The sequence below is a fragment of the Marmota monax genome, unplaced genomic scaffold (assembly GCF_021218885.2).
Source record: "Marmota monax isolate L192 unplaced genomic scaffold, Marmota_monax_Labrador192_F-V1.1 WCK01_AAM20220418_F8-fsc00102, whole genome shotgun sequence".
Classification (NCBI taxonomy): Eukaryota; Metazoa; Chordata; class Mammalia; order Rodentia; family Sciuridae; genus Marmota; species Marmota monax.
Genome location: NW_026692494.1, coordinates 1,611,209 through 1,635,573, shown reverse-complemented (window position 1 = coordinate 1,635,573; position 24,365 = coordinate 1,611,209). Strand labels below are relative to the sequence as shown.

At 50.8% G+C, this 24,365-nt stretch overlaps 1 protein-coding gene and 1 long non-coding RNA gene across 4 annotated transcripts in view; one reads left to right on the top strand and one right to left on the bottom strand.

Moving 5' to 3' along the window:
* Hnrnpm (heterogeneous nuclear ribonucleoprotein M) overlaps positions 1 to 24,365 on the top strand; it is a 230,330-nt gene that overhangs the window by 16,180 nt on the left and 189,785 nt on the right. The gene's annotated exons all lie outside the window — the stretch shown is intronic.
* Positions 8,273 to 13,174, bottom strand: LOC124092623 (uncharacterized). Of its 3 annotated transcripts, none has more exons than XR_006851667.2 (4): positions 12,997 to 13,174; positions 12,119 to 12,525; positions 9,533 to 9,674; positions 8,273 to 8,779 (listed from the first exon to the last, which is right to left on the bottom strand). It is a non-coding gene; the product is annotated as an uncharacterized LOC124092623 (long non-coding RNA). The 3 variants fall into 3 exon arrangements; XR_006851669.2 differs by having other exon boundaries at positions 12,119 to 12,275; positions 12,997 to 13,167; XR_006851666.2 differs by lacking the exon at positions 12,997 to 13,174 and having other exon boundaries at positions 12,119 to 12,954.

The window sequence follows — 24,365 nt, the reverse complement described above, 5'->3', positions numbered from 1 at the left end:
TATCTACTTATTTATGTTTGGAGTTTTAGGGATCAGACCTAGCTGGGGTCTAGAGAAGCACTTTGCCATTGAGCTACACCCCCAGCCCTTGCTTTGATTAGAAACGGATGCTGGATTCTATCAAATGCTCTCTCTGTAGTACAGATGAGTAGGATCATGGTGTTTTCCTATTTTAATTTGATAGAAGGCTTTTCCATGGATTGATCTGGAAATCTGAAAATAAAGCTATGTCCAGTTTTTCTTTTGGCATCTTGTGAGTTACTCTTTGCTAATATTTAGACTTTTTAAATAAAATTTTCTGTAATTTTTTTTAGGGATACTCTACCACTAGTAGCTACATCTTCAGCCCTTTTTATTTTTATTTATTTGTTTTTTCATTTTTTCTGGGCCAAGGACTGAAATCAGTGCCTTCTGCATGCTAGGCAAATGCTCTGCTGCTGAGCTAAATCCCCCCAAAATCATCTTTATTTTGTGACAGCATCTCACTGATTTCCCCGGGCTGACCTGGAACTTGCAAGGCTCCTGCTTCAGCCTCCTGAGTAGCTGGGATGACAGTTGTGAGCCATTGAGCCCAGCTTCTATCTATATCCTCAAGTGATATAGATCTGTACTTGTCTGTCCTGTATTATCAAGTTTTGGAATTGAAGTCATGAAATCAAATTTATAAATCAAAATCATGAATTAATTGGGGGAGTTTTCTGCAATCTTCCTATGGAATAGTTTAAGCAAGTCAGATATTTCTAAATGTAGAAAAGCTTTTTCATTGTGATTCTTTAACCTTCTGGTTAATTTCTTCTATGATTTTGATTGGTCTTGGTACTGGGGATTAAAACCAGGGATGCTCTGCCACGGAGCCACACCCCGGAGTCTTTTTCATTTTTTTGAGTTGGGGTCTTGCTAAGTTGCTTAGAGCCTCAATAAGTGGCTGAGGCTGGCCTTGATCTTGTGAGCCTCCTGCAGGACAGGCATGCACCAGCAGCACATTTTGCTCTTCTGTGGTCATTCATCAGGATAAGTGAGAAGGATGTGCTTTTTCTCAGGAATCATCCGTTTCCTCTGGGTTTTCTCATCCTGCTTCCCGGAGTGGTGTGTAGAATTCTCATTTTACTCTCTAGGTCTATCCTTTGACCATATCTCCTTTTGTTTGTTCCTAATCTTGTTTACTTTCTGTGTGTTTTAAAATCATTCAGGGGCTGGGGATGTGGCTCAAGCAGTAACACTCGCCTGGCATGCACGGGGCGCTGGGTTCGATCCTCAGCACCACATAAAAATAAAATAAAGATGTTGTGTCCACCAAAAACTAAAAAATAAATTTAAAAAAAAATCATTCAGTTTTCTGGGGGATCATCTCTTTCACGGGTCTTTCCCAAAACTCCACTTCCTCATTGAGCCCCATGGCTGCCTCTAATGCTGGTTTTTCTATTTGGTGTTTTCTTTTCTTTTCCAGTGCTGGTGGAGCCTGGGGCTGCCTCCTGTTGGGCCAGCATCTACCCTGAGCCGCTCCCCAGCCCCTGGTTTTCTTATCTCTATATAAATTCCATCTCCCTACAGTTGTTTTGTTCTTTGTCGTACTCGGTAAAACAAGTTCTTATTTCCTCTATTTTTGCCCTGGTCTTCAACAATGAGCTCAGGGCTGGGGGTACAGAGCCCTTCCCAGTGTATGCCCTGGGTCCAATCCCAGCACCAAAAAAATAAAAATAATAATGAGATGATTGAGGTTTTGAACATTTCTTCACATTTCATTTTCTCCATTTCAATTTTAAAATATGAAATATTCTTTTCCCTGGTTTTTCAGAGAGCCTACAAGTTCCCTTCTACATCCTTCCCCATCCCAGACAACCTTGCTAGAAAGCTTGACGTGTATCTTTTTCTTTGTTCTTGATTCTGCTGGATGTACAGTATGTTTTTGTGTTTTCCATTTACTTAAATGGTTTTAGATTCTCTCTCCCCACCCCCTTTCTCTCTCTCTCTCTCTCTCTCTCTCTCTCTCTCCTCTCTCTCTCTCTCCCCCTTTTTTAGTACTGGGGACTGAACCTGGGGAGGACCTCAAGCATACTAGGCAAGTGCTCTACCTGTGAGCTAATCTCAAATCCTTTCTCTTTTCTATTTTGAGACAGGATCCCACTGTTGCCGAGGCTGGCCGGATCCTCCCTCCTCAGCCTCCCCACCACCACCACCACCCAGTAGCTGGGATGACAGGCATGTGCCATTTGTTTCTTTCTCTCTCTGTCGGCATTGTTTTTAGTGTGGGTCAGAATCTACACATTTTTTTTTCTTGAGATATCACTCATGTATCATAAAATTCACCCTTTCCGAGTGTACACTCTGGTGGTTTTTTCTGTGTCCACGAGATAGTGAGGCCATCTCTGCAGTTCAACTTAGAACACTCTTCATTATCTGGAAAGGAAACCCCAGCCCCCTTAGCCGTAGTCACCACCACGGTTGCCACTCTCCCTTCAGCCCTGGCCAACAATGCTACCCTTCCTGTCCCCACGGAGTGGCCTGTCCTGGATGAGTCACATCGGTTTGTGGCTTTTGTATCTGGCTTCTTTCACTTAGCGGAATGCTCTCCGGGTTCATCCACGTTGTAGCATGTTGCAGGCATCGTTCCTTTGGTGGCTGGATAACAGTCCACGGGGGATGGACCACGTGTGTCACCCACTCGTCACTGCGCAGACTCGTGGTACTTTCCACTCTGGGGCTAGGCAGAAGCACCTTGAAACATCCACCCACGTTGCTTGATGCCATCTCTCCCTCCCGAAAATACCAACAATAACAGGGCTGCATTGCTTTTGTTTTGTAAGTTTCCTTCTCTTTATGTGATTTTTTTTTTTTTTTTTTTTGGTGCTGGGGATCAAACTCAGGGCCTTATGCATGCAAGACAAGCCCTCTACTAACTGAGCCATATGCCCAGCCCTGATTCTGGTATCTTGAGGGGCCCCTTCCATATCTATTCTCATCTCTGCCTTTCATTTTGGAAGTTTCCCTAAATCTTATATTGGAACGTGGGGTACAGAGCTAACAGTGTTCATGTCAATGGGGAGCTTGATTGCAGGAGATCTTTTCCACAGGGGACCCAATGTCAGCCCTCGGGGGCCACGAGGATGCTCCTGTGTGGGGGCAGCAGGCAGGGGCTTGTTTGGTTGTGTCTCCTTGGGGTGGATAGGGAAGAACCTGGCTCGCTGCCCCTTCTGTCCAATCTTCTGTTCCCAACACCACACCTTGTCCCCCTCCTTACACCCCCCCTCACATTCCTGCAGCCCATTTGGGAGCTAGTGTTCCCAGAGACCCAACTTCCAACCCATTAGGAAGTCCCTGCCCATCTTTTGTTCAAGTCCCGGCTCTCCTCCACAAGGCAGGGGAAGGAGGAAGAGGCCCTCCAGCGCTCTTCAGGGTGTCTGACCGCATCTAGGGACCCAGTTAATAAAAGAGCTACTGCTAAAGGCCAGGTGCAGTGGTGCACGCCTGTCCTCCCACCTCCCCCCAGGCGGGAGGACCACAAGTTCAAGGCCAGTCTGGCAACTTAGCAAGGCTTTATCTCAAAATAGAAGATAAGAAAGGCTGGGGATGTAGATCAATGGGTTCAGTCCCCAGTTCAGGGGGCAGAAAAAAATCTGATAGACAAAAGTGACGGTTTTACTAATCTTACATGCACATAGGAACCTTCACAAGACAGCGAGATCTGAAGAAATCGCCAGAGCACGATGCTCTTATACTTTTTAGACAAATAATCATCTTGGAAAGGGGCGACAGCACAGATGGATCTCTGAACAAGGGTAGTAAATTCAAGGTGTGTTACAAAGCGCTGTACAGAAGCTATTGGAAGATAAGGGTTATTCACTCAAGTTCATTACCACTCAGTTATAACCAATCTCCAGTAGTCAAGGCTGTTTCCAGGCTTGCTATGTGAGAGACATCCCTCCCCCAAGAAGCTTTATGGCTTGCTGTGTTTTCAAAGAGTCAGACGCCCCGCCTGCTGTCACCTTGCTCAAGTGACTTCAGCTTGAAATAGTCAATACTCCAATTAACTCAACTCCTTCAACAGCTGTTTATTGAGCATCTACCAAGTGAAAAACACCATGCTGGGTCCTGGCAATATCCTGCTGAGCAGATCTGAGGAGGACTCAGCCTTGTGGAGCTGGAACACTCCGGTTCCTTCTGGAAACTTCCACTTGGGCATAGCTGGGTTTATCCTCCAGGTCCTGTAGTTCCCATCGCTCACTACCTTGCCTTATCTCTAGTCGGTTCTTTTTCCAGCCACCTGTCTTTGTTCGATAGTGGCAAATATTTTCCCCCCATCTATAAATGTAGATCTGTAACAGCAGCAACGACTCCGCCTTTTGTTTTACACCACCCATTCCAGATTAGCTTGACTTTGTAAAATTGCCCCTTGTAAAATCACTCTTTGTTTTTTTCCCCTTTACCCAGCATTGTAACTTCTGAGAGAAAAGCTCCTTTAAGTGGCTGTGATATTAATTAATAGAGTCGAAATTTCCAGGAAGAAAGATAAAGAAAAAAAAATGGTTTGGAGACCTCCTAATCAGTAACCTTTACTTTAGTTTTTCGGAACCTGGAATACTGGTGGGCTTCAAATAACATCAGGTGTGAGTCCAGGACTTGCTAATACTTTGGTTACATGTTACACGTGGCCTTCCAGAAATGTTCTCTAATTAAAGAGAGAATAATGTTTAACTTGCGTAAAAATAAAAGTGTTTATCTAGAGGATTACAGAACATGCCCCAGGGGCCAAAGGTCATTTGTAATCACAGGAATGTTCCCGTACTTTTTGCACGAAGAAGAAAAAACGTCCCCCACGCCCACCAGAATACACATAGTTTAGGACCAGGCACAGTAGCACAGGCCTGTAATCCCAGCTGCAAGGGAGGCAGCAGAAGAATCGCAAATTCAAGGTCAGCCAAGGCAATTCAAAACAAAAAGGACTGGGGATGTAGCTCAGTGGGAGAGCACTCCTGGGTTCAATCCCCAGCAACACACACACACACAGTAGATTAGGGATGTTCAATCTACTGAGCACATATTCACACAGATTAAGCCTCCCTAAACTAAAAACTGATTTTATATCTGTTACTCCATGTGTATATAGTACCCCCCATATATATACACACACACATATATGTATCACACACACACACTTACATAAAACTGTAGGCTAAACTGAGTTCAGTGGTGCATACCGGTAATCCAAGCAGCTCAGGAGGCTGAGGCAGGAGGATTGCAAGTTCAAAGCCAACCTCAGTAACCTAGAGAGGCCCTAAGCAACTCAGTGAGACCCTATCTCTAAATAAGAAATATAAAAACAGCAGGGAATGTGGCTCAGTGGTTAAGTGCCCCTGGGTAAAATATCTAGTGCCAAAAAAAAAAAAAAAATTGTGGCTAAAACTGTGCCTAAGTCTTTAACTATTTTCTTTCATTTTTTTCAATATTTATTTTTTAGTTGTGGTTGGACACAATACTTTATTTATTTTTTATGTGGTCCTGAGGATCCAACCTAGGGTGCGCACCTGCTAGGTGAGTGCTCTACCGCTGAGCCACAACCCCAGCCCCTTTAACTCTTTTCTTAAAATTAAATCCTAGCAACAGAATGTCTGGGTCCAAGGCTACTCACTCAGCTTTTGGATACATGCTGCCTGTTTGCCTTGCAGCCTGGGCTGTGATGCCAGCTCTACAGACTCGGGTGACAAATCCACAGAAACCTGCATGCAGTGGCCTGATGGCCACAGGAACAGCCCAAGCCTCTGGCCCCAGATGGGGAGTAGCCCATGAGGAAGTATTTTCCTGGAACCAGGAGAAAGAGCCAAGAGCCCCTGGTTGGAATAAGGGACCTAGTGGTGGGCTAGAACCTGTCCCTGGGGACTCGGCTGTTCCCGGCACCACTCAGAGACCAAGCACCATTTTCCTCTGGCTGCGCTGGTCAATGTGAAGGACAGCCCCTGAGCCTGGCATGGTTGAAGGGCTGGATCAGTCCGCTGCACGGTCACTCCCTGGCTCTGGGCTCTCAGACTTAACTTCTCTGAGCCTTACTTTTCCACGCAGCAAGCAGAGATGATAACAACGCCTGCCTTTTATGTTCAACGTAGGGCTTCGACTTTACGTTTAAGTGTGGGACATCATAGAACATGACGATGATCCTAAATCCACAGTTGATCTTCGGGAGGGCTTTTCCTGGGCAGGCACTACATTTCTTCTCATCTATATTCACATTCAACAGCCTCACAGAACCTGCTGACACAGTTTTGCTGAGGAGCAAACTCTGAAGCTCCGAGGTTGGGCAAGGCCCAGTCTACCCAGCTCAGACATAGTGGACCTGGGGTTGAGCCCTGACCTGGGACTCCACAGCTACGCCTGTGGGCACTGTGCACTCCTGCTCTCGGGGTGCCATGAGGCCCTGGGGGTGCCTTCTTGCAATTTTCACAAAGGCCCCTGTGTCCTAGCAGGGGTCCTCCTGTTCCTTTGATGGTGGAATTTAGACACAGAGTAGTTTTATCACATTAACAACTTAACGTCATAGACCCTAAGTGTGGGTACATACTAATCTCCTCATTCACTGCTACTGGGCCTGCACAGCATAGGCCCTGAGAAGGTCAAGCTCCTGAGCTGCCACAGTTGACCGTTTCCTCTGTGGCCCTCGAGGAGGTAGATACTCTTTCCCCAACCCCGGGCCCCGCCATGTCCACCACTCCTCTGGGCCTGCGCCTCGGTGGTGCGGGGTGGGTTCGGTTCATTCAGGATGTTCTTCCACCTGCCCTGGTGGAGCTGAGGACCACCCAGTTGGAAAGGGGGCTCTGGCCCAGGTGAAGCCCCTCCCTTCCCAGCCGGGGCCTGGTTCTACCTCTGACCTGGTCACCTCATCCCACTTCTTGGGCAAGACCCAGTGCCTTCTTCTTCCTTCCCTCTGTTCCCAGCTGGCCTGACCCAGGTCTGTGGGTCTGTGGTGGGGAAACAGCCTGGCACCTCCTCCCACGCCCACCGCCTGGAGGCAAGAGTCCTAAAGCCTTGGCCAATCCCGCTCGTCTGACGGCCGCAGATATTGGCCTTGGTCAACACGGAGGATGCTCTGGGTGCCCCTGGGCAGGGCTGGCAGGGAACGGGAAGGGATCAGCTAAGACGAGAGGGAGCCGGCCTCCCCGGGCCCTGTCCACTCTGCCCTGGCTCACAGCAGGCCTGCCCAGGCTCTCCAACCTCGAGGACTGTTCCTGCCCGCTCTGAGTCCTCGCCCCCCTCTCCAGGCCTGGTGTGGTCCTGGACTTGACTTTTGCTTCATTTTCTGTGCACCAGCTTTACCGTCCTCAGGGAAGTCGGAAGGAGGTGACGACAGGACCGAGATCTGATCTGGGTGCCTGCCGAGGGTCTAGTAGCCAGGCCCTGCAGCCAGGCCGGGGGAGCAGGGAGGGTGGATGATCTAGGTTCTGTTCCTCGGTCCCAGTCAGGGTGGGGAGGGCTCCTTCCCCTGGGTGGTGTCTGCTCCCAGAGACACGGAGCCAGGAGGGGCAGGAGGAAGGCCCCGGGAGAGGGGGGAAAGGGCTGCAGGAGGCGCCCACCTCACACCAGTCCAGCTGGGGCACAGGTGGTGCCAGGCCACAGGGGACGGGCAGAGGGGACAGCATAGACTTGGCTCTTGGCTGGCCCCACACATGGCAAAAGCAGGAAACAAAGACCCAGGGTGGACGTCACAGTGAGCAGAGGGAAGCGTGGGGCTCTAGAGACCCCGAGGAGGTGCCCAGTGCTCTGGGAAATCAGGACTTCCAGGAGGAGGTGAGGAGTTCAAGGTCGTACCTGGGTTTCCCCAGAAGTAGGTTTGAACTCTGTGAGTGTGTGTGTGTGTGTGTGTGTGTGTGCGCGCGCGCACCTCAGCTGCATTAGGCACGTTCAGGGCACTTGCCCCCATCACCACCATCTATCTCCAGAACTTTCTTGTCATTTCAGACTGAAACTCTGTCCTCATTAAACATGAACTCCCTTCCCCTCCCTGAGGCCCTGACCCCCACTCTTCCACTTTCTGATTCTAAGTGCTATGATTCGAACTTTGAATATCCCTCAAAGGCCCGTGTGTGTGACAGCTTGGTGCCCACTGGGAGACGGTGGAGACTCGAGCAGGAAAGACCTAGTGGGAAGTCTTAGGTCATTGAGGGCGGCCCTTGAAGGGGACTGTGGGACCCCAGTCTCTTCTTCTTTCTCTCTTTTTTCATCTGGACCATTAACTGAGTGATTTTGCTCCAACACACATTCTTTTTTTTTTTTTAAGAGAGAGAGAGAGAATTTCAATATTTATTTTTCAGTTTTCGGCGGACACAACATCTTTGTTTGTATGTGGTGCTGAGGATCGAACCCGGGCTGCACACATGCCAGGCAAGCGCGCTACCACTGGAGCCACGTCCCCAGCCCCCAACACACACTCTTTCCATGATGGGCTGCCTTGTCACAGGCCCCAAACAACAAGACCAATCAATAGAGCATGGAAACCCCTTAAACAGAGCCAGAATAAACCTTGTCTCCATGTAAGTTGGTTCTCTTAGGTCTTGCTACGGGATAGATAGCACACTACAGATGGGACGGTGGCGGGGACCCACTATGAGGACAATCATGTAGCATCCGTTCTCTTGTGAGTGACTCGTTTCTTTTCGCCTGATGTCTTCAAATCTTATCCACATGGTCACATGTCAACATCTTCTTCCTTTTTAAGACTGAATAACATCCGACTGTACAGACGGACCGCGTTGTGTTTTTCCGTTCATCTGTCATGGACGGGGATGGTTTCCGTCTGTTATGAACATAGATGAACACATAGCTCTTTGAGGTGTTTTTTCTTTTTCATAAACTTTTACTTTGGAATGATTTTAGGTTTAAAAAATTGCAAAAATGCACCGAGTTCCCATTTCTCTTTACCCGGCTTCCCTTAAATGCTAACATTTTCCAAAAACATTTCCTGCTTTTTAAATGAACAACCGCTGAGACATCTTTTGGTGGCGCCCCAGCAAAGAGAGGTGGCGGAGCCGGGAGATCAGCATCGAGGGCTGGCCAGCTTCAACACGAGTGGCCGCGTCACTTCTCCCTCTTGACTGTGGGCAGGTCCCTTAGGCCCCCCTCCCCCAGCACTGCCCAGTTCTCTCCTCACCTGGAAAGTGTGGAGAATCGTGGCACTTAATTCCTAGGGGCAAATGGGATGGGTGTTTCAATGCACATGAAGAAAAAATCACAAGGCCAGGCACAGGGGCACACGCCTGTAATGCCAGCGGCCCGGGGGGCTGAGGCAGGAGGATCACGGGTTCAAAGGCAGCCTCAGCAATGGTGAGGCACTTAGCCACTCAGTGAGGCCCTGTCTCTAAATAAAATACAGAATAGGGCTGGGGATGGGGCTCAGTGGTTAAGTAGTAGCTCAATCTCCAGTACCAGAGAGAAAGAAAGAAGGAAGGAAGGAAGGAAGGAAGGAAAAAGAAAAATCACAAATAAGGCCAAGGTGCTTGACAGTGACCCCATGCACCTGAGCTTCTGTTACTGGCCGAACTTGACTCACCTTCCACACCGTGACCCCCATTTCACAGAGTGCCACTGTCTGTCCTGAACTGGGCTGTGCCGGATGGCTATTCAGGCTTTGCTATCACAAAGATGCAGCACAGACTCACTTCCTGTGAATTCTCTCGTGTGCTCAAGTTTATCTGCAGGATAGAGTCCCCCAATAAGGTGGCTGCATGGGAGGTGATGGGTGACTTTTACAGCCTCGTCTAACTGCCCTGCTCCAAGGCTGTTCCCCGGCTCGGTCACACCTGCCATGTCCGCACCCACACCCACACCATGACTTCTCAAAATCTGCTCTTTATTAATCTGATAGCAGAGAGGACGTGACTTTGAGGCAGACAGAGGATGTGTTGGCATGGTGATGAGTAAGCCAGGGGCCTGTGGTCTAGGCAACAGGAAATGCTCACGGCCGCCCAAAGGCCTACAGAGTTTAGCAGGGAAGGGCTTGTGGCTCCATCTAAGAGGCATGTTTGCTGTAACTACAATGAGATCCTGAGGCTGAGTCCTTTATAAAGAAAAGAGGGTTCCTTAGCACACAGCTCAGGAGGTTCAAGGGCATGGTACCCATATCGGCTCTCCTCTGGGTGCATCACGGGGCTTTTTTTTTTTTGTACTGGGGATGGTGAACCCAGGGGTGCTTTACCACCGAGCCACATCCCTAGCCCTTTTTATTTTTTTATTTCGAGTCAAGGTCTCACTAAATTATTTTGGGCCTACTTCCTACCTCTAAGTTGCTGGGGTTGGCCTTGAACTTGTGATCCTCCTTCCTCAGCCTCCTAAGTTGCTGGGATTGCAGGTATGTGCCACCATGCCCGGGCCAGACCTGCTCTCTTTATGACATTGAGAACTAGTACTCTGATGAGTGCTAACCAGAGTTCCACAAAGCATGGGGTCCTCTCTAGCGCCCTCAGTGAGCTAAACAACCGCCACTGGACCCCCAACTCCTAACAACCTGTCATCTCTCAGCATCCCTATCCTGGGGACCACCCCTCCATCCCAGGAGCCCTGGGGGACAGACTCAGACCAGGGTCAGGTTGAGCTTTCTTCGGGGCAATAGGCCTTCTAGGCGGGGGTGGGAGATGCCCTCCGTGACTGTTTCAGGATCCCCTCTGGCTAATGGCTGAGGCTGGGTCTGGGGGCAGACAGAGTCAGGTGTCTGCGTCTTGGCAGATGAATGGAAACACGGGCACTGGGACAGAGGAAGAGGGACTCCGAGAGGTGAAGGAGGAAGACCCATCAGATCTGACCAGGGCCATGCTTAGAATATTCCCTCCAAAGCTCATTCTGGAGCTTGTTTGTTCCAGGGCTGGGGACGGACTCCGGGCCTCCAGCCTGCCCACAAGTGCCCTGCCTCCCGGCCACAGCCCCGCCCAGGTAGCGCAGGGTGACTGCCTAACAGTCTTAAAAGGTGGAACCTCTGTCCTGGGATTGCTGATTGCAGTAGCAGGTCCTGTTAAACAGGGCAAGTGGGGCCCGGTTCCGTCTCTTGCACACTTCCTGGCCCTTCTGCCATTTGGGACTCACCGCTAAGGCCCCCGGCCTGATGATGGCGCCAGGCGCAGGGACTCCCGGAATAGAGCACAGATGCTCTTCCACTGCTCATAATGGACCCAGTCCGTGGCGCTCGCTATAGCCTAGAAAATGGACTGAGACGGTGGGCAGCCGGCTGCAGGGGAGGAAGGCCAGCACAGCCCCCTCTGTGTCCCTCAAGGTCACGTGCTCTTTGGGGCCAGATTGGCAAAGAGCCGATTTCTGAGAAATCGCGGTGTGCTCATGTCTTTGCGTGACTCAGCCACGGGAACAGCCTTGGAGCCCAGAGGGAGGCTGCTCAGCCCCCACCTGGGCAGAGCACAGGGTTGAGATGAGCTCTGGGGATGACAGACATCGGGGCATCGGGAGGTGGCTGGACTCCTGGATCCAGGGCTCCAGGAGGGACCCAGAAGTCCCCGGGGTGAACCTGATGGCTCAGGACCCAGGGAGGCAGACAGGACCAGGGACAGAGCCCTGCCGTGGAAGGCAGGCAGGCAGAGCAAGGATCTGAGTAGGGTCAGGTGCGCGGGGTCGGGGGAGGAAGCTGGTGGGCAGAGGGCAGAGGGAGGAGAGGTCTGTGTGCCAAGCTTCTTAGGTCTGATACTATCTCATGTTTTGCCCTCTTGACGCTGCCATCCTGAGCAACGGCCCCTCCCACAGTTAGCTAAGTTCCAGAGATAGTAAACAGCTGGTGTGCCCAGGAACACGCCTTTCCAAAGACCAACCGTCCCAAGTTGACACAGCACAGGACGCTCTTACCCCCCAGGCCAATATTCCTCTGTCCTAGTTACTCAAGGGCCAGGTACCAGGCAACCGGGGACAGCCCTATGCCCTAGAATCTGCTGAAATTATCCAAACTTGCCAAATCCTAAACCTAACTCTGCACGATTAGGCTTTCCCATGGAGAGCACAATAAAAGCTCTAGCACATTTTCCCTTGGTTCTCTCTGCCTCAACTGACCCCCTGTATAGTGGGCCATGCCTGCCCTCTGAGGGGAACTCTGAATAGGAAACTCTGCCTTCATGATGGCTGTTTCCATGACTACGTTACTTACCATATGCCTTAGTCCGCTTTCTGTTGCTATAACTGAATACCACAGGTGGGGTCGTTTATAAAGAACGGAGGTTTATCTGGCTCATGGCTCCGGAGGCTGGGAAGTCTTAAGAACCTGATGATGGCACCTGGTGGGGGTCTTCCTGCTGCATGACAACCTGGCAGAGGGCACCACACGGCAAGACAGATCGAGCGTGGCAGAGAGAGCCCACTTGTACACCAAAGCCACTCCCATGATAATCCATTCATCCATAAGTCCATGAACAACAACCCGCACCAACTGGGCAGCCAGGCAACTGAGCCACCTTCAAAGTGAATCACCATGAGGCCTTCAAAGGACAGCATCCCCGGCTGACATCTGATTGCCACCGCGGAAGAACCACTCCTGAGCCTCAGATCCCGGGAGAGCTGGAAGGGTGATACACGTGCACTGTAGCCAGGCGTGGTGGTCTGACCTGTCCTCCCAGCCCCAGGGGAGGCTGAGGCAGGAGGATGGCAAGTGTGAGGCCAGCCTTGGTAACTTAGCGAGACCCTGTCTCCGAGAACAACATTTTTTAGAGGTCTGGGTATGCAGCTCAGTGATTGTCTGGCATGTGTGAGGCACTGGCTTCAATTCCCAGTACAGCCAAGGGGAAAAAACTTAAAGAGCTTATAGGAATCAACTTATAATTACATTCCAACCAAGAGATGAAAGAGATCACAAGCAAAGAAATCACAGATAACCCGAGGAGGGCTGGCGTGGGGCTCTAGGCGAGCGCACTGGCCCAACGTCCCCGCCCTGGGCCCATCCCCAGCACCCGAAACACAAACACAACAACAGAGAAATCCTGATGTGCAAGCGAACCAACATGTCCAGTTCACCAGGAAAGAGTGGCCAACCTCAGTCCCTCAAAGACGCTCACTGCTCCTCTCAGTCAGACGGTGGTGTCTGATTCACAGGAACTTTGTTTACAGAATCTTGCTGAGCTCCGTGCTTTCAGGGTAGTAGCTGGCTCCTCCATGGGCTCGGCTTTTCCAGCCAGCCTTTCAGACTCCATTCTGAAGAAATTTGAGAAACGGGTAAATATTTACACATCACAACACCTGTGGGAGATTATTCTAGTGGCCAATTGGCACCAAGCCTGAGGTGCCCAGTCAAGTCCAATGTGCAGGGATGTGATGAAATTCCGCGTGCGCCCAGCCACTCGGGAGGCTGAGGCAGGAGGACTTAGTGAGGCCCTGTCTTAAAATAAGATGGAAAGGGCTGGGGTGCAGCTCAGTGGTCAAGCACCTGCCCAGCCCAGTGCAGGCCCTGGGTTCCACCCCCCAGGGCTGCAAGAAAACAGAAAAATCCATGATGCTGTCATTGGAAATGGTTTCAGATTCTTTTTAACAATATAAAAATGTTTTTATATGGGGCTGGGCTGTGGCTCAGTGGCAGAGCGCTTGCTTAGCACGTGTGAGGCACTGGGTTCGATCCTCAGCACCACATAAAGATGAATAAATGAAATAAAGATATTGCATCCATCTATAGCTAAAAAATATTTTAAAAATGTTTTTATATAATATTTTAGGAAGAAAGCAGGGTGTGGAAGAAACTGGTTTCCCCCCTGGATTAGAGCCCCTGTTGCTGATAACAGCACCCTGGCGCGAATGAGAAATGGCACAGCCACCGGGAAGAGCCCGACGGATTACAAAACCAAACACGCTTCGCCACATGACCCAGCGCTGGAGTGCCTTGGCGTTGACCCCGAGGAGCTGAGAACTATGTTCGTGCAAAAACCTGTCCACAGGTGTTCATTGCAGCCTCATTTGTTGCCCACCCTCGGAAGCAGCAGAGACGCCGTTCAGCAGGAGCACAGACACGGTGACCACTAGACCCTGGAATATCGCTCAGCTGTAAAAAGAGGCGCGCTCCGGAGCTGTGAAAAGACATACAGGGAAATTTAAATGCTCATCACTAAAAGAAGCCGATCTGAAAAGGCAGCAAACTGTGCGATTCCAATGATAGAACATTCTGGAAAAGGCAAAGCCCAGTTGACAATAAGGTCGATGGTTACCAGGAACCTGGGGAAGTGTGGGATGAGCAGGCAATGCACAGACGAGTTTTAGGGCCGTGATGCCACCACTCCAAGATGCTGCAATCGTGGGGGCATGTCCTCGTACCTTTGCCCAAAGCCAGAGAATGTTCACACGTGCCCCTCTGGTAGGGGACATTGGCAAGGGTGAGGTTGGTGTGCAAATGGATATACAGGACCTTTCTGTGTGGTCCATTCAATTTTGCTGGGAAACTGCTCTAAAAAATACAGTTTGTTAAAAAACAATCTTAGGCTGGGCGCGTTGGCACACACCTGTAATCTCAGCGGCTCGGGAGACTGATGCAGGGGGATCATGAGCTCCAAGCCAGCCTCAGCAACTTAGTGAGATCCTAAGCAACTTGGCAAGACTCTGTCTCAAAATTAAAATAAAAAAGGCCTGGGGAGCTGGGGTGAGTGGCACACTCCTTTAATCCCAGCTGCTCAGGAGGCTGAGACAGGAGGATCACAAGTTCAAAGCCAGCCTCAGCAATGATGAGGCACAAAGCAACTCAGTGAGACCCTGTCTCTAAATAAACTACAAAATAGGGCTGGGGATGGGGCTCAGTGGTCAAGTGCCCTGGGTTCAATCCCCAGTACCAAAAAAAAAAAAAAATAGCCAGTCTTGGGGCTGGAGCTGTGGCTCAGTGGAAGAGCACACGCTTCATAGTGTGAGGCACGGGGTTCGATCCTAGCACCATATAAAAACAAATAAAGGCCTTGAGTCCATAGACAACTAAAAATAAAAAATTTTTAAAAAGCAGCCAGTCTTAAGATTCCACACAGAAATTCTATTTTTACAGCACAGCCGTCCCGGAAGAGAACATTCCTGGCCGAGAACAGACTGGCAGCTGTCAAGGACCAGGCAGGGAGGATGTGACCCTCGAGGGTCAGTGCAAGGGAGTTTTGGGGAGTGACAGAACTGTTCTCTATCCACAGCTATATGCCCAGATGAGAAAAATCAATTTTGCTTCACCATCATTAGAAGAGGAGACCTGGGCTGGGGCTGGAGCTTCTCAGTGGCAGAGAGTTTGGTAGCATGTGCGAGGCCCTGGGTTGGACCCCCAGTGCCGGGCCCCTGCTGCCCTCCATGGACCCGTGGTACCCGACGTGGGCCCTGATTCAAGGATGGCTGTGTCTGGACGCCCGTCGCCACACGTCACCAGCTTGTCCACGGGGTCCCCAGTACCTTGAGGCCTCCTTCCCTCTGCTCTTGCTGGCCACCTTGGTCCCTGGCCCCCTGGCTGCACTGAACAAGGAGGTCACATTCCACTCTGGCCCCTGGACTCCCTGGCTGCCCTCCTGTCGCGATCTGTTCTCTGTAGCCCCTGGAAAGAGACACGCTTGAAAACCACAGGGACCCAGAAAAGAAATAACTGTAGTCCCCATGGGACCCCCATTCCCATCATCCATATCTGCTTTCCCACGCAGGGAGGCATCCCTACCCAACAGACAGCGCTCTCCTGTGTGCAGAATTTATATAGACTATCACCCTGTGCTCGCGTTCCGTAACTCGGCTTTCTTTCGCACTCAGCAGAATGTTTCGCTAGTGCTGAGAAAGTGAGCAGAGAGGACACAGAGGTCTGTCCTTTCCCCTCCTGCGTAATAGTCCACTGAAGCCAGCCCTCCTTTCCATGGCTCTGCTCCCCACCTGCTGGACAGCCCTGGGGTTCACTTTCACCCTCACAAACATCACTGCAAAAAGTCCTTGCATCTGGCTCCTTGGCACCCACTGGAAAGAGATTTCCTTTCCAAAACCTCTGTCCAGCTAAGTGTGGTGGCACACTCCCAGAAGGCTGGGGCAGGAGGATGGCAGGCTCAAAGTCAGCCTCAGCAATTTAGCGAGGCTGATAGGCAGCCAAGAGAGACCCTGTCTCAAAATAAAAAAAATAAAAAATAAAAAGGGGCTGGGCATGTGGATGTGGTCAGTGGGTAAGCACCCCTGGGTTCAATCCCAGGTTCCAAAAAGCAAACAAATCAACAAACGAAAAATACTGCCCTCTTTTCCTGCCACCTCTACGAGGCTGGGGGCAAATCCCGTGGCTGTCCATGGATGTCCGTGAACTGCTCCTCTCACACCTTCACCTCCTTGAGCTGCAGCCATATTGTGCACCCTGAGCCTCCCAGTCTCCTCTAGGCCAACCTGAGAGCCCACGTCCTCAGGCTCGGGGTGGAGGCAGCCCCAGCACTTGGCCTCCTCTTCTCTGTGACAGGCACAACCTCCTCCCACTCTGGATCCCTGGAGGCAACATCTCGGTCCCTTCCTCCCCATTTCCTCTCGTTCCTTTAACCCCCAACACCCGGCTCCTGCCCCCACTGATCCAAGGGAGGAACCCTGTATTAGGGCTTTCAGAGACAGAAACGGCTGGTGGCCGTCAGTACAGACGGAGACAGAGATTGGTCAGGAATCGGCTGGCACAGGGCTGTGATTTGAACGTGTTCCCCAGAAGTTCATGGATTGGAAATTTAATCCCCAAAGCTCAATACTAAAGGCAACTGGAGGTGAGTCGGGCTAGATGAGGTCACGAGGGAGGGGCCCCGTGATGGCATTAGTGGCTTTACAAGAAGAAGAAGAGAAGCCTGAGTTGGCACACTTGATCTGTCTTGCCAAGTGATGCCCTCTGCCATGTTGTGACGCAGCAAGAAGTGCCCTCCTGATGCCAGTACCATGTTCTCGGACTTCCCAGCCTCCAGAACCATGAACAAGGTAGTTTACTTTGAATAAATTACCCAGCTGGGCACCGTGGCGCACGCCTGTGATCCCAGCAGCTCAGGAGGCTGAGACAGGAGGATCGTGAGTTCAAAGCCAGCCTCAGCAAAAACGAGGCACTAAGCAACTCAGTGAGACCCTGTCTCTAAATAAAATACACAATAGAGCTGGGGGTGTGGCTCAGTGGTCATATGCTCCTGGGTTCAATCCCTGGTTCAAAAAAAAGAAAAAAGAAGTAAATTGCCCAGCCTCAGGTGTTTTGCTATAGCAACAGAAAGCAGCCTGAAACACATTACAATGGAATAAGCAAGTCTCAAGATGGACAGAGTGAGCTGGCCAGCTGGAGACCCACCCAGAGAGCCAGTGAAGTGGCTCTATTCCAAAAGCTGGCAGGCTAGAGACCAGCAAGAGCCAAAGTTCAAATCCAAGGAGGAAGAGGCCCATGCACAGCTCAAAGGCAGTGGGAGGAGGAATCCCTTTACTCAGAGAAGGATTAGTTCTTTTTGTTTATCCCAAGCCTCTCCTGATTGGATGAGGCCCATCCACATATAGCAGGGTCAACTGATGGAAATGTTAAACTCATCTCCCCAAAACTCACAGGAACACACAGAATCCTGTTCTACTGAATATTTGGGTCAATCAAGTTGACACAGAAAATCAATCATCACAACGGGGGTGGGGGTGGGGGGCGCCAATTTAGTGCTCTGCCTCTCGGTAGCCCTTGGCCCCCATGTCACCTCCTTCCTTCCCCATCTCCCCACCCCAATGCGCAGATTGAACATTGAGCTAACAGGAGATGTATTGTGGGAACTGGCTCACATGATTATAGAGGCTGAAAAATCCCACTGTACACCATCTGTCACCTTACGAACCAGGAAGCGGGTGACAGGACACAGTCCAATTCTGAAGGCCTGAGAACTGCTGGGGATGTTGGTGTGTGAATCCCAGAGTCCAAAGATCCAGAAACTCCAGTGTCCCATGTTGGAGAAATTGATGTCCCAGCTCAAGAGGAGAGAAGGAGAACTCTCCCTTCTTCCACCATTTTGTTCTGTTCTGAGCCTCAACAGATTGGACCAGGCCCACTCACGCTGGGGAGAGGGGGCCTTCTTTACTCAGTTTGCTGACTCAAATGCTAATCTCCTCCAGAAGCACCCGGCCTAACTCACCCAGAAATAGTGTTTTACCAGCTATCTGGGCATCCCTTAGCCCAGTCAAGATGACACATAAAATTAACTATCACAACCCCAGACCTGAACATATCCATCTGCAAGCTGGTGTTCTCTCTGCCCAGACTCCTCAGATCTACCAGCATTTCCCCAACCTGTGGCTCCTCCCATGCTTCTATGTCCAGGATGGCTCCATTAGCCACCAAAACACTTAGCCCAGGATTGGTGCCTCATTCTCCCCTCCTTCTTCCTCACTTCCAGTCACATTCATCTGTTGACCTTACTTCCTGGATGTCTCCCCAAAGTTTCCCTTCCAAAATGTCTGCCTTAGAAATATCTGCCCAAGGACCTATACTAGAATATATAAAGATCACCTATAAACCAATAAGAAAAAGGTAGACTCCCCAAAGGAAAAAAAAATGGACCCTTCACACAAGGTAATCTCCAAATGGCTAATAATTGAAAAGATAGATGCCTGACATCATGAGTCACTGGAGAAATGCAAATTAAAATCAATGTATGGGCTGGGTTGTGGCTCAGTGGCAGAGTGCTTGCCTGGCATGGGCAAAGCACTGGGTTCAATTCTCAGCACCGCATATAAATGAATAAAACAAAGATCCATCAACAACCTAAATAAATAAATAAATGATCGATGTATGGCAATACCCTACACCTACCAGAAGGCTCATGTGAAAAAGACAATACCAGGCTGGGGTTGTGGCTCAGTGGTAGAGCGCTTGCCTCACGTGTGTGAGGCCCTGGGTTCAATCCTCAGCACCACATAAAAAAAAAAAGTAAATAAAATAAAGATACTGTGTCCATCTACAACTAAAAAATTTTTAAAAAAAAAGAAAGAAAAAGAAAATACTGAGTTACACCCTATGCTTCTGGTGAGAGCATAAAATTTTGTCACTTGTGCTTTGGAAACTTGTTTGGCCACATCCATAAAGTTGAGCAAACACCTACCCTCCTGTGACTCAGCAATTCTATTCCTATGTACCAACTCGAAGGAGATACGTACTTAGGTTCACCCCAAAACCTAGGAGGTTGTCCACAATGACTCTGCTCAGCATAACCAGAAGTTGGAAATAACCTAAGTGTCCAAAAAAAAAAAATAGTAGCTAAATAAACTGTGGCGGATTCACAAGATAGAAGACTACAAGCACAGTGACTCTCAGTCTGAGGGGACTCTGCTCTGATGCATCACACACAGATGGGACATAACTGGCCACTTGCAGAGGTGGTTTGGTTGTCACGACTCGGGGGCCACAGGGATCGTGGGGTGGGTCGCAGCCAGAAACGCTGCTGAATGCCTGGGACACACCAAGAACTGCTCAGCCCCAAATGCCAACAGTGGACGAGGTGACAGTCCTCGCAAACGTCATGGCGTGCAGAGAGCCAGGCACTGCGCCCTGTGTGCGTCCATTGATTTAAAGTTCAAATAGCAGGGACTGGGACTGGGGATGTTCCTTCTTGGATCTGGGCACTGGCTGCACGGCACATTCACATGGTGACAGTTCGTCAAGTGGTTCATGTATGACTTGTGCATTTTTTTTTCCTGTATGCTTGAATAAAAGGTTCTAAAAAAGCACCCGCGTTCTCCCACCTTCGACGGCCCTGCCCGCGCAGGCTTTATCAGCTGTGCACTGGGCAGTGCCTCCTGCTGGCCACTCGCCCCAGCCCACCCCAGGAACAGCTGCCAGGGAGAAGCTCTGGAGGTGCTAAGTGCAGGACCAAGTCCCTCCCCGCTCTACTGCCCCCAAGATTGGATCCCAGGCTGTAAGGAGACAACCCCGCACCTCCAGACAGACTTTCTTCCCCCAACCCTGGTCCTCTTGCAGCCTCTCTTCACCCTGTCTCTCTCTCTCTCTCTGGTTCTCGCACTATTAACCTCCAGCCTGGAGAACAGGAGACTAAGCCTTCAGCCCTCCAGGTTTTCACACCTGCTGGATGCCTGGCTTCACTGCCTGGCTGCCCGCACATTCCTACCCTTTGAAGTTCAGCTCCGGTGCCCCTGCCCCTGGAGTGCTCTCTCTCTCTCTGAACAGATCTAGGAACTGTGTTGTTTTTAATTTTTTCAACACTCACATTGCCGTTTGCAAAATCAAAGAGAAGGTGCTGAGTTAGCAGCACAAGCTCAGCTGCTCCCCCAGGTTCCTTCTCTCCAGGGAGCCCAGCCTCTCAGGCCCCCCCAGGCTGGAAGAAAAGCCCAGGCCCCTGCTCACACCCCCTCCTCTCCTCCCTGCCCGCTGAGCCGCGAAGGGCAAGATTGCACCAGGGCAGCCTGGCGGTCAAGCAAAGCATACAGCACAGGTGCAAAAACCTGGAGAGCCACTCCAGGCTGCATCAGTGCCAGTTGCCATGAAAAGTCCCGCCTGGTCTGGGATGTCACAGAGAGGCAGGGTTGGTTCTGTCCCCTCTGCAGTTCACCCTCCAGTCTGGGAGACTCCCCCAAGCCGGTGTCCAGGTACTGGCTCCAGGGTGCAGAGCCAGCCAGCATCCTCCTGGGACCAGCCCCCGCAGGCTTCCTTCAGCCTCTCCGGCCCGGCTCCACTAGAGTCAGGAGCTTCCTGCTGACCCCTGGGCTTGGGTGGGAAGCTGGACATCTGACCACGGACCCACTGCCCACCCCGGGCCAGACCCGCCTCCTCCCACAGCCTCCTCTTGGGCATCTCCCCTCCAAACCTGCGGTCACGCTGCGCCTCCCACTGAGGGATGCCCACCCTGGCCACTGAGCCAGAGAGGGCATCATGCCAGGCCCCCCGCTGGGCACCGCCCAGGCCTGCAGGTGAGCCCTCCCACCTCCCCTCCTTCTCCCCGGTCCAGCAGTCCCCAGTTACCCTTGCCCTAGCCGGTTGGTCCCACGGCCCAGTTCTCTCCACACACCTCCCCGGCTGCTGCCCTGGCAAGTCTTCAAACTGCAAATCAGAGCCTGACCCGTCCCCAGTAAAAACTTGACCCAAGAACTTTCTGAGGCTCTGGGAAATCTGCCCCCTCACCCGGCCCCTCAAGCCTGTGTGGCTGGTTTCTGGTCACACTGGGTTTTGTTGTTTTGTTTTGTTTTTTTTTAACAGGGCACCTTCTCAACTCCACCACCCTGTCCCCGAGTCCCCATCTGCCCCCTTTTGGGGAAAGCTGGCCACTCTCTGCTTCCCGAACACCCTGTTCCCACTTAGCTCCCCAGCAAGCACCGCCACACTGACCTGGATTTCCCAAGGGCCTTCTGATGCGCTTCAGCTCACTGGTCCCAGAAAAAAGGCCCCCTCCAATTAAAACGTGTGCCAAAAACCCAGAACAGGGGACAAAAGCGTTGATAAGAAGGAACTGTATTTTTCAGAAAGTACAAATTACAAAAATGAATGGCCTCTCTGTTAGAGTTAATAAGGTGTGGGCTATAACTGAAATGACAAGCTGATTCTCAAAATTAAAAAAAAAAAATGATACAATGATCTACGGGGATTTTTTTGGCAGGGAGGACAGAGGAGACATGTCAACCCCACGCACGTTTGTACGCCATAGATTACATTGAGTTTTCCAATATGATTCCGAATGGAGTCTTTTTTTTTTTTTTTTTAGTTGTTGATTGACTTTTATTTATTTTCTTATATGTGGTGCTGAGAATCGAACCCAGTGCCTCACACATGCTAGGCAAGCGCTCCACCACTGAGCCACCACCCCAGCCCTGAACAGTCTTTTTGGGGAAAAACAGACGTAAAAACAAAAATGTTTGTTAGGTAGTGCGGTTTGAATTATGTCTTTCAAAAAGATCTGTTGGAGTCCTAAATTCCCACTTGCCCATGAATGTAACTTTATTTGGAAAGTGTCTTTGCCGATGTCATTCAGTTAGGATGAAGTCACATTGCAACAGGGAGGGGCTAAATCCAACAGTGGGTGTCCCAGTGAGTTACTGCCATTGGCTGTGAACTTGCACACCTCTAGACCCCTCACCCCAGGAGCTAGGATTCCAGGCCCGGGCCACCACACCCCACCTGACTGGTCTTTATAACAGAAATATGGACATTCAGAAACAGACAGCAGCGAGGGAAGATGTCATGTGAAGGTGGGGGAAATCCAGGAATGGATCCACACATCAAGGATGCCCTGATTTCAATCATTTCCTGCTATTATAATGAAATGCCTGAGGCTGGGGAACTTACAAAGAATGGAGGCCAGTCCCTCTTGTGCCTAGGAAACCCCTCGTCCCCAGGTCACTTATCTCCTCCTGCTCCAGAACTCAGGGAGCTCCTCTTGGGTGCATCTGGGGCTTTTCCTCTGGCCACAGGTTCCTCATCTGGGGCCTGGAGCTCCTTCCAGCCAACAGGGCCTGGCCTGGGGACAGGTGGAACCAGCTGCTTATGGGACCTCCCAAGTTTACATTTTCCCATCTGGGAAATGGGGCACACACATACCCTCTCTGCAAACCAAAAATGACTTTCCTGGGGCTGGGGCTGTACCTCAGTGGCAGAGCGCTTGCCTAGCATGCACAAGGCACTGGGTTCGAGCCTTAGCACCACATAAAAAACAACAACAACAAAAAACAAGCTGGGCGGGTGGTGCGCACCTGTGATCCCAGCAGCTCACGAGGCTGAGGCAGCAGAGTCGCGAGTTCAAAGCCAGCCTCAGCAAAAGCGAGGCACTAAGCAACTCACTGAGACCCTGTCTCTAAATAAATTACAAAATGAGGCTGGGGATGTGGCTCAGTAGTCGAATGCCCCTGAGTTCAATTCCCGGTACCCCCCCCCAAAAAAATAAACGAACAAAATAAAGGCATGCTCTTCATCTACAACTACAAATAATAATAATAATAATAATAATAATAATAATAATAATAATAATGACTTTCACCCAATTTGTACCCACTGAGCTGCGGCTGCTCCGGAGCCCCTAACTCATGTGTCACAGTAAAAGGTTCAGCCAGGCTCCTGGTGCAGCTTGTCAACCCAGTGACTTCGGAGGCTGAGGCAGGGGATGGTAAGTTTGAGGCCAGACCAGACAACTTAGTCAGACCCTGTCTCAAAATAAAATAAAAAGGAGCTGGGGATGCTGCCCAGTGGTAGAGCAGCCTGGGTGGTGTTTGAGTCCCCAGGACAGAAAAACCAAAACAAAACACGGGTTTATTTGGCTCACAGTTCTGGAGTCTGAAACTCCAACCGCATGGCAATGTCCCCCTGGCTGCACCCCCTTGCGGCAGAAGGCTGTGTGTGTGTGTGTGTGTGTGTGTGTTGGGGCGGGGGAGGGTGTCACATGGCAAGACAGGAAGCCAGAGTGCAGGGAGGGGCTCTGGAGAGAACTGAGCCAGGCCCCAGGAACCACCTTAACCCCTGTGACCTCCACAAGGAGCCACCTCTTAATGGTCCCACCGCCTCTGACACTGAGGACCAAGCTGCCAACATGAGCAGGAGGGTCCTTCCTGAGAGTCTTCAGAGGACGTGGGGCCTGGCGGACACCTTGGATCTGGACTTCCGCTGTCTAAGGCACTTGCCTTAGACATCATCATCCCGCCCTGGAGCAGCCCCTCCTCCGTTTGCTGATGACAATGACACCGTCTCTGCATTTAATGGTGCCTGGACTGCCCACCAGGTCCTCCTCCAGCAGTGACTCACCTGTATTTTCGGCCCTGATGCCGCCACCTCCTCCCACCACCTGAACTCCTTCCAAGTGTCAGATTCGTCATTCAGGTTGTGATGGCACAGTTGGGCCTGCTGTTACTAGTGTTTCAGGGAACATTATGACATTCCACAACCAGGAGCTACCGATCCCTCCCCCAAACCCGGTCTCCTCCCGGTGGGTATGGCTCAGCTGGTGCCAGAGCTGGAGGCTGGGAGCAGGTTGATTTCCCAAGTTTTCAATGGAGCGGCAAACAGTTTTCAGGCAGGACAGCTTCAGATTCCCGTCACACCTCAAAACTGCCCTCCTTGCAGGCCCCACAAGCCTGGCGATCTTTCAAAATTGCTCATAAAAAAAATGGGTGTTGCAATGAGTGTTTTGGGGACAACTGAGAAAACAAAAACTGGGTCCCGTCTTTGTCCAGCCTCAGCAACTTAGCAAGACACTGAGATTCCATCTCACTCTAGTCAGAATGGCAATGGTCAAGAATGCAAGCAACAATAAATGTTGGCGAGGATTAGGGAAAAGGTACGCTCATACAGTACTGCTCGGGCTGCAACCGCTATGGGAATCCGTAGGAAGAGTCTTCAGAAAACCTGGAATGGAACTACCATTTGACCCAGTCATCCCGCTCCTAGGTTTATACCCAAAGGACTTAAAAATCAACATACTACAGTGAGGCAGCCACATCAATGTTTATAACAGTTCAAT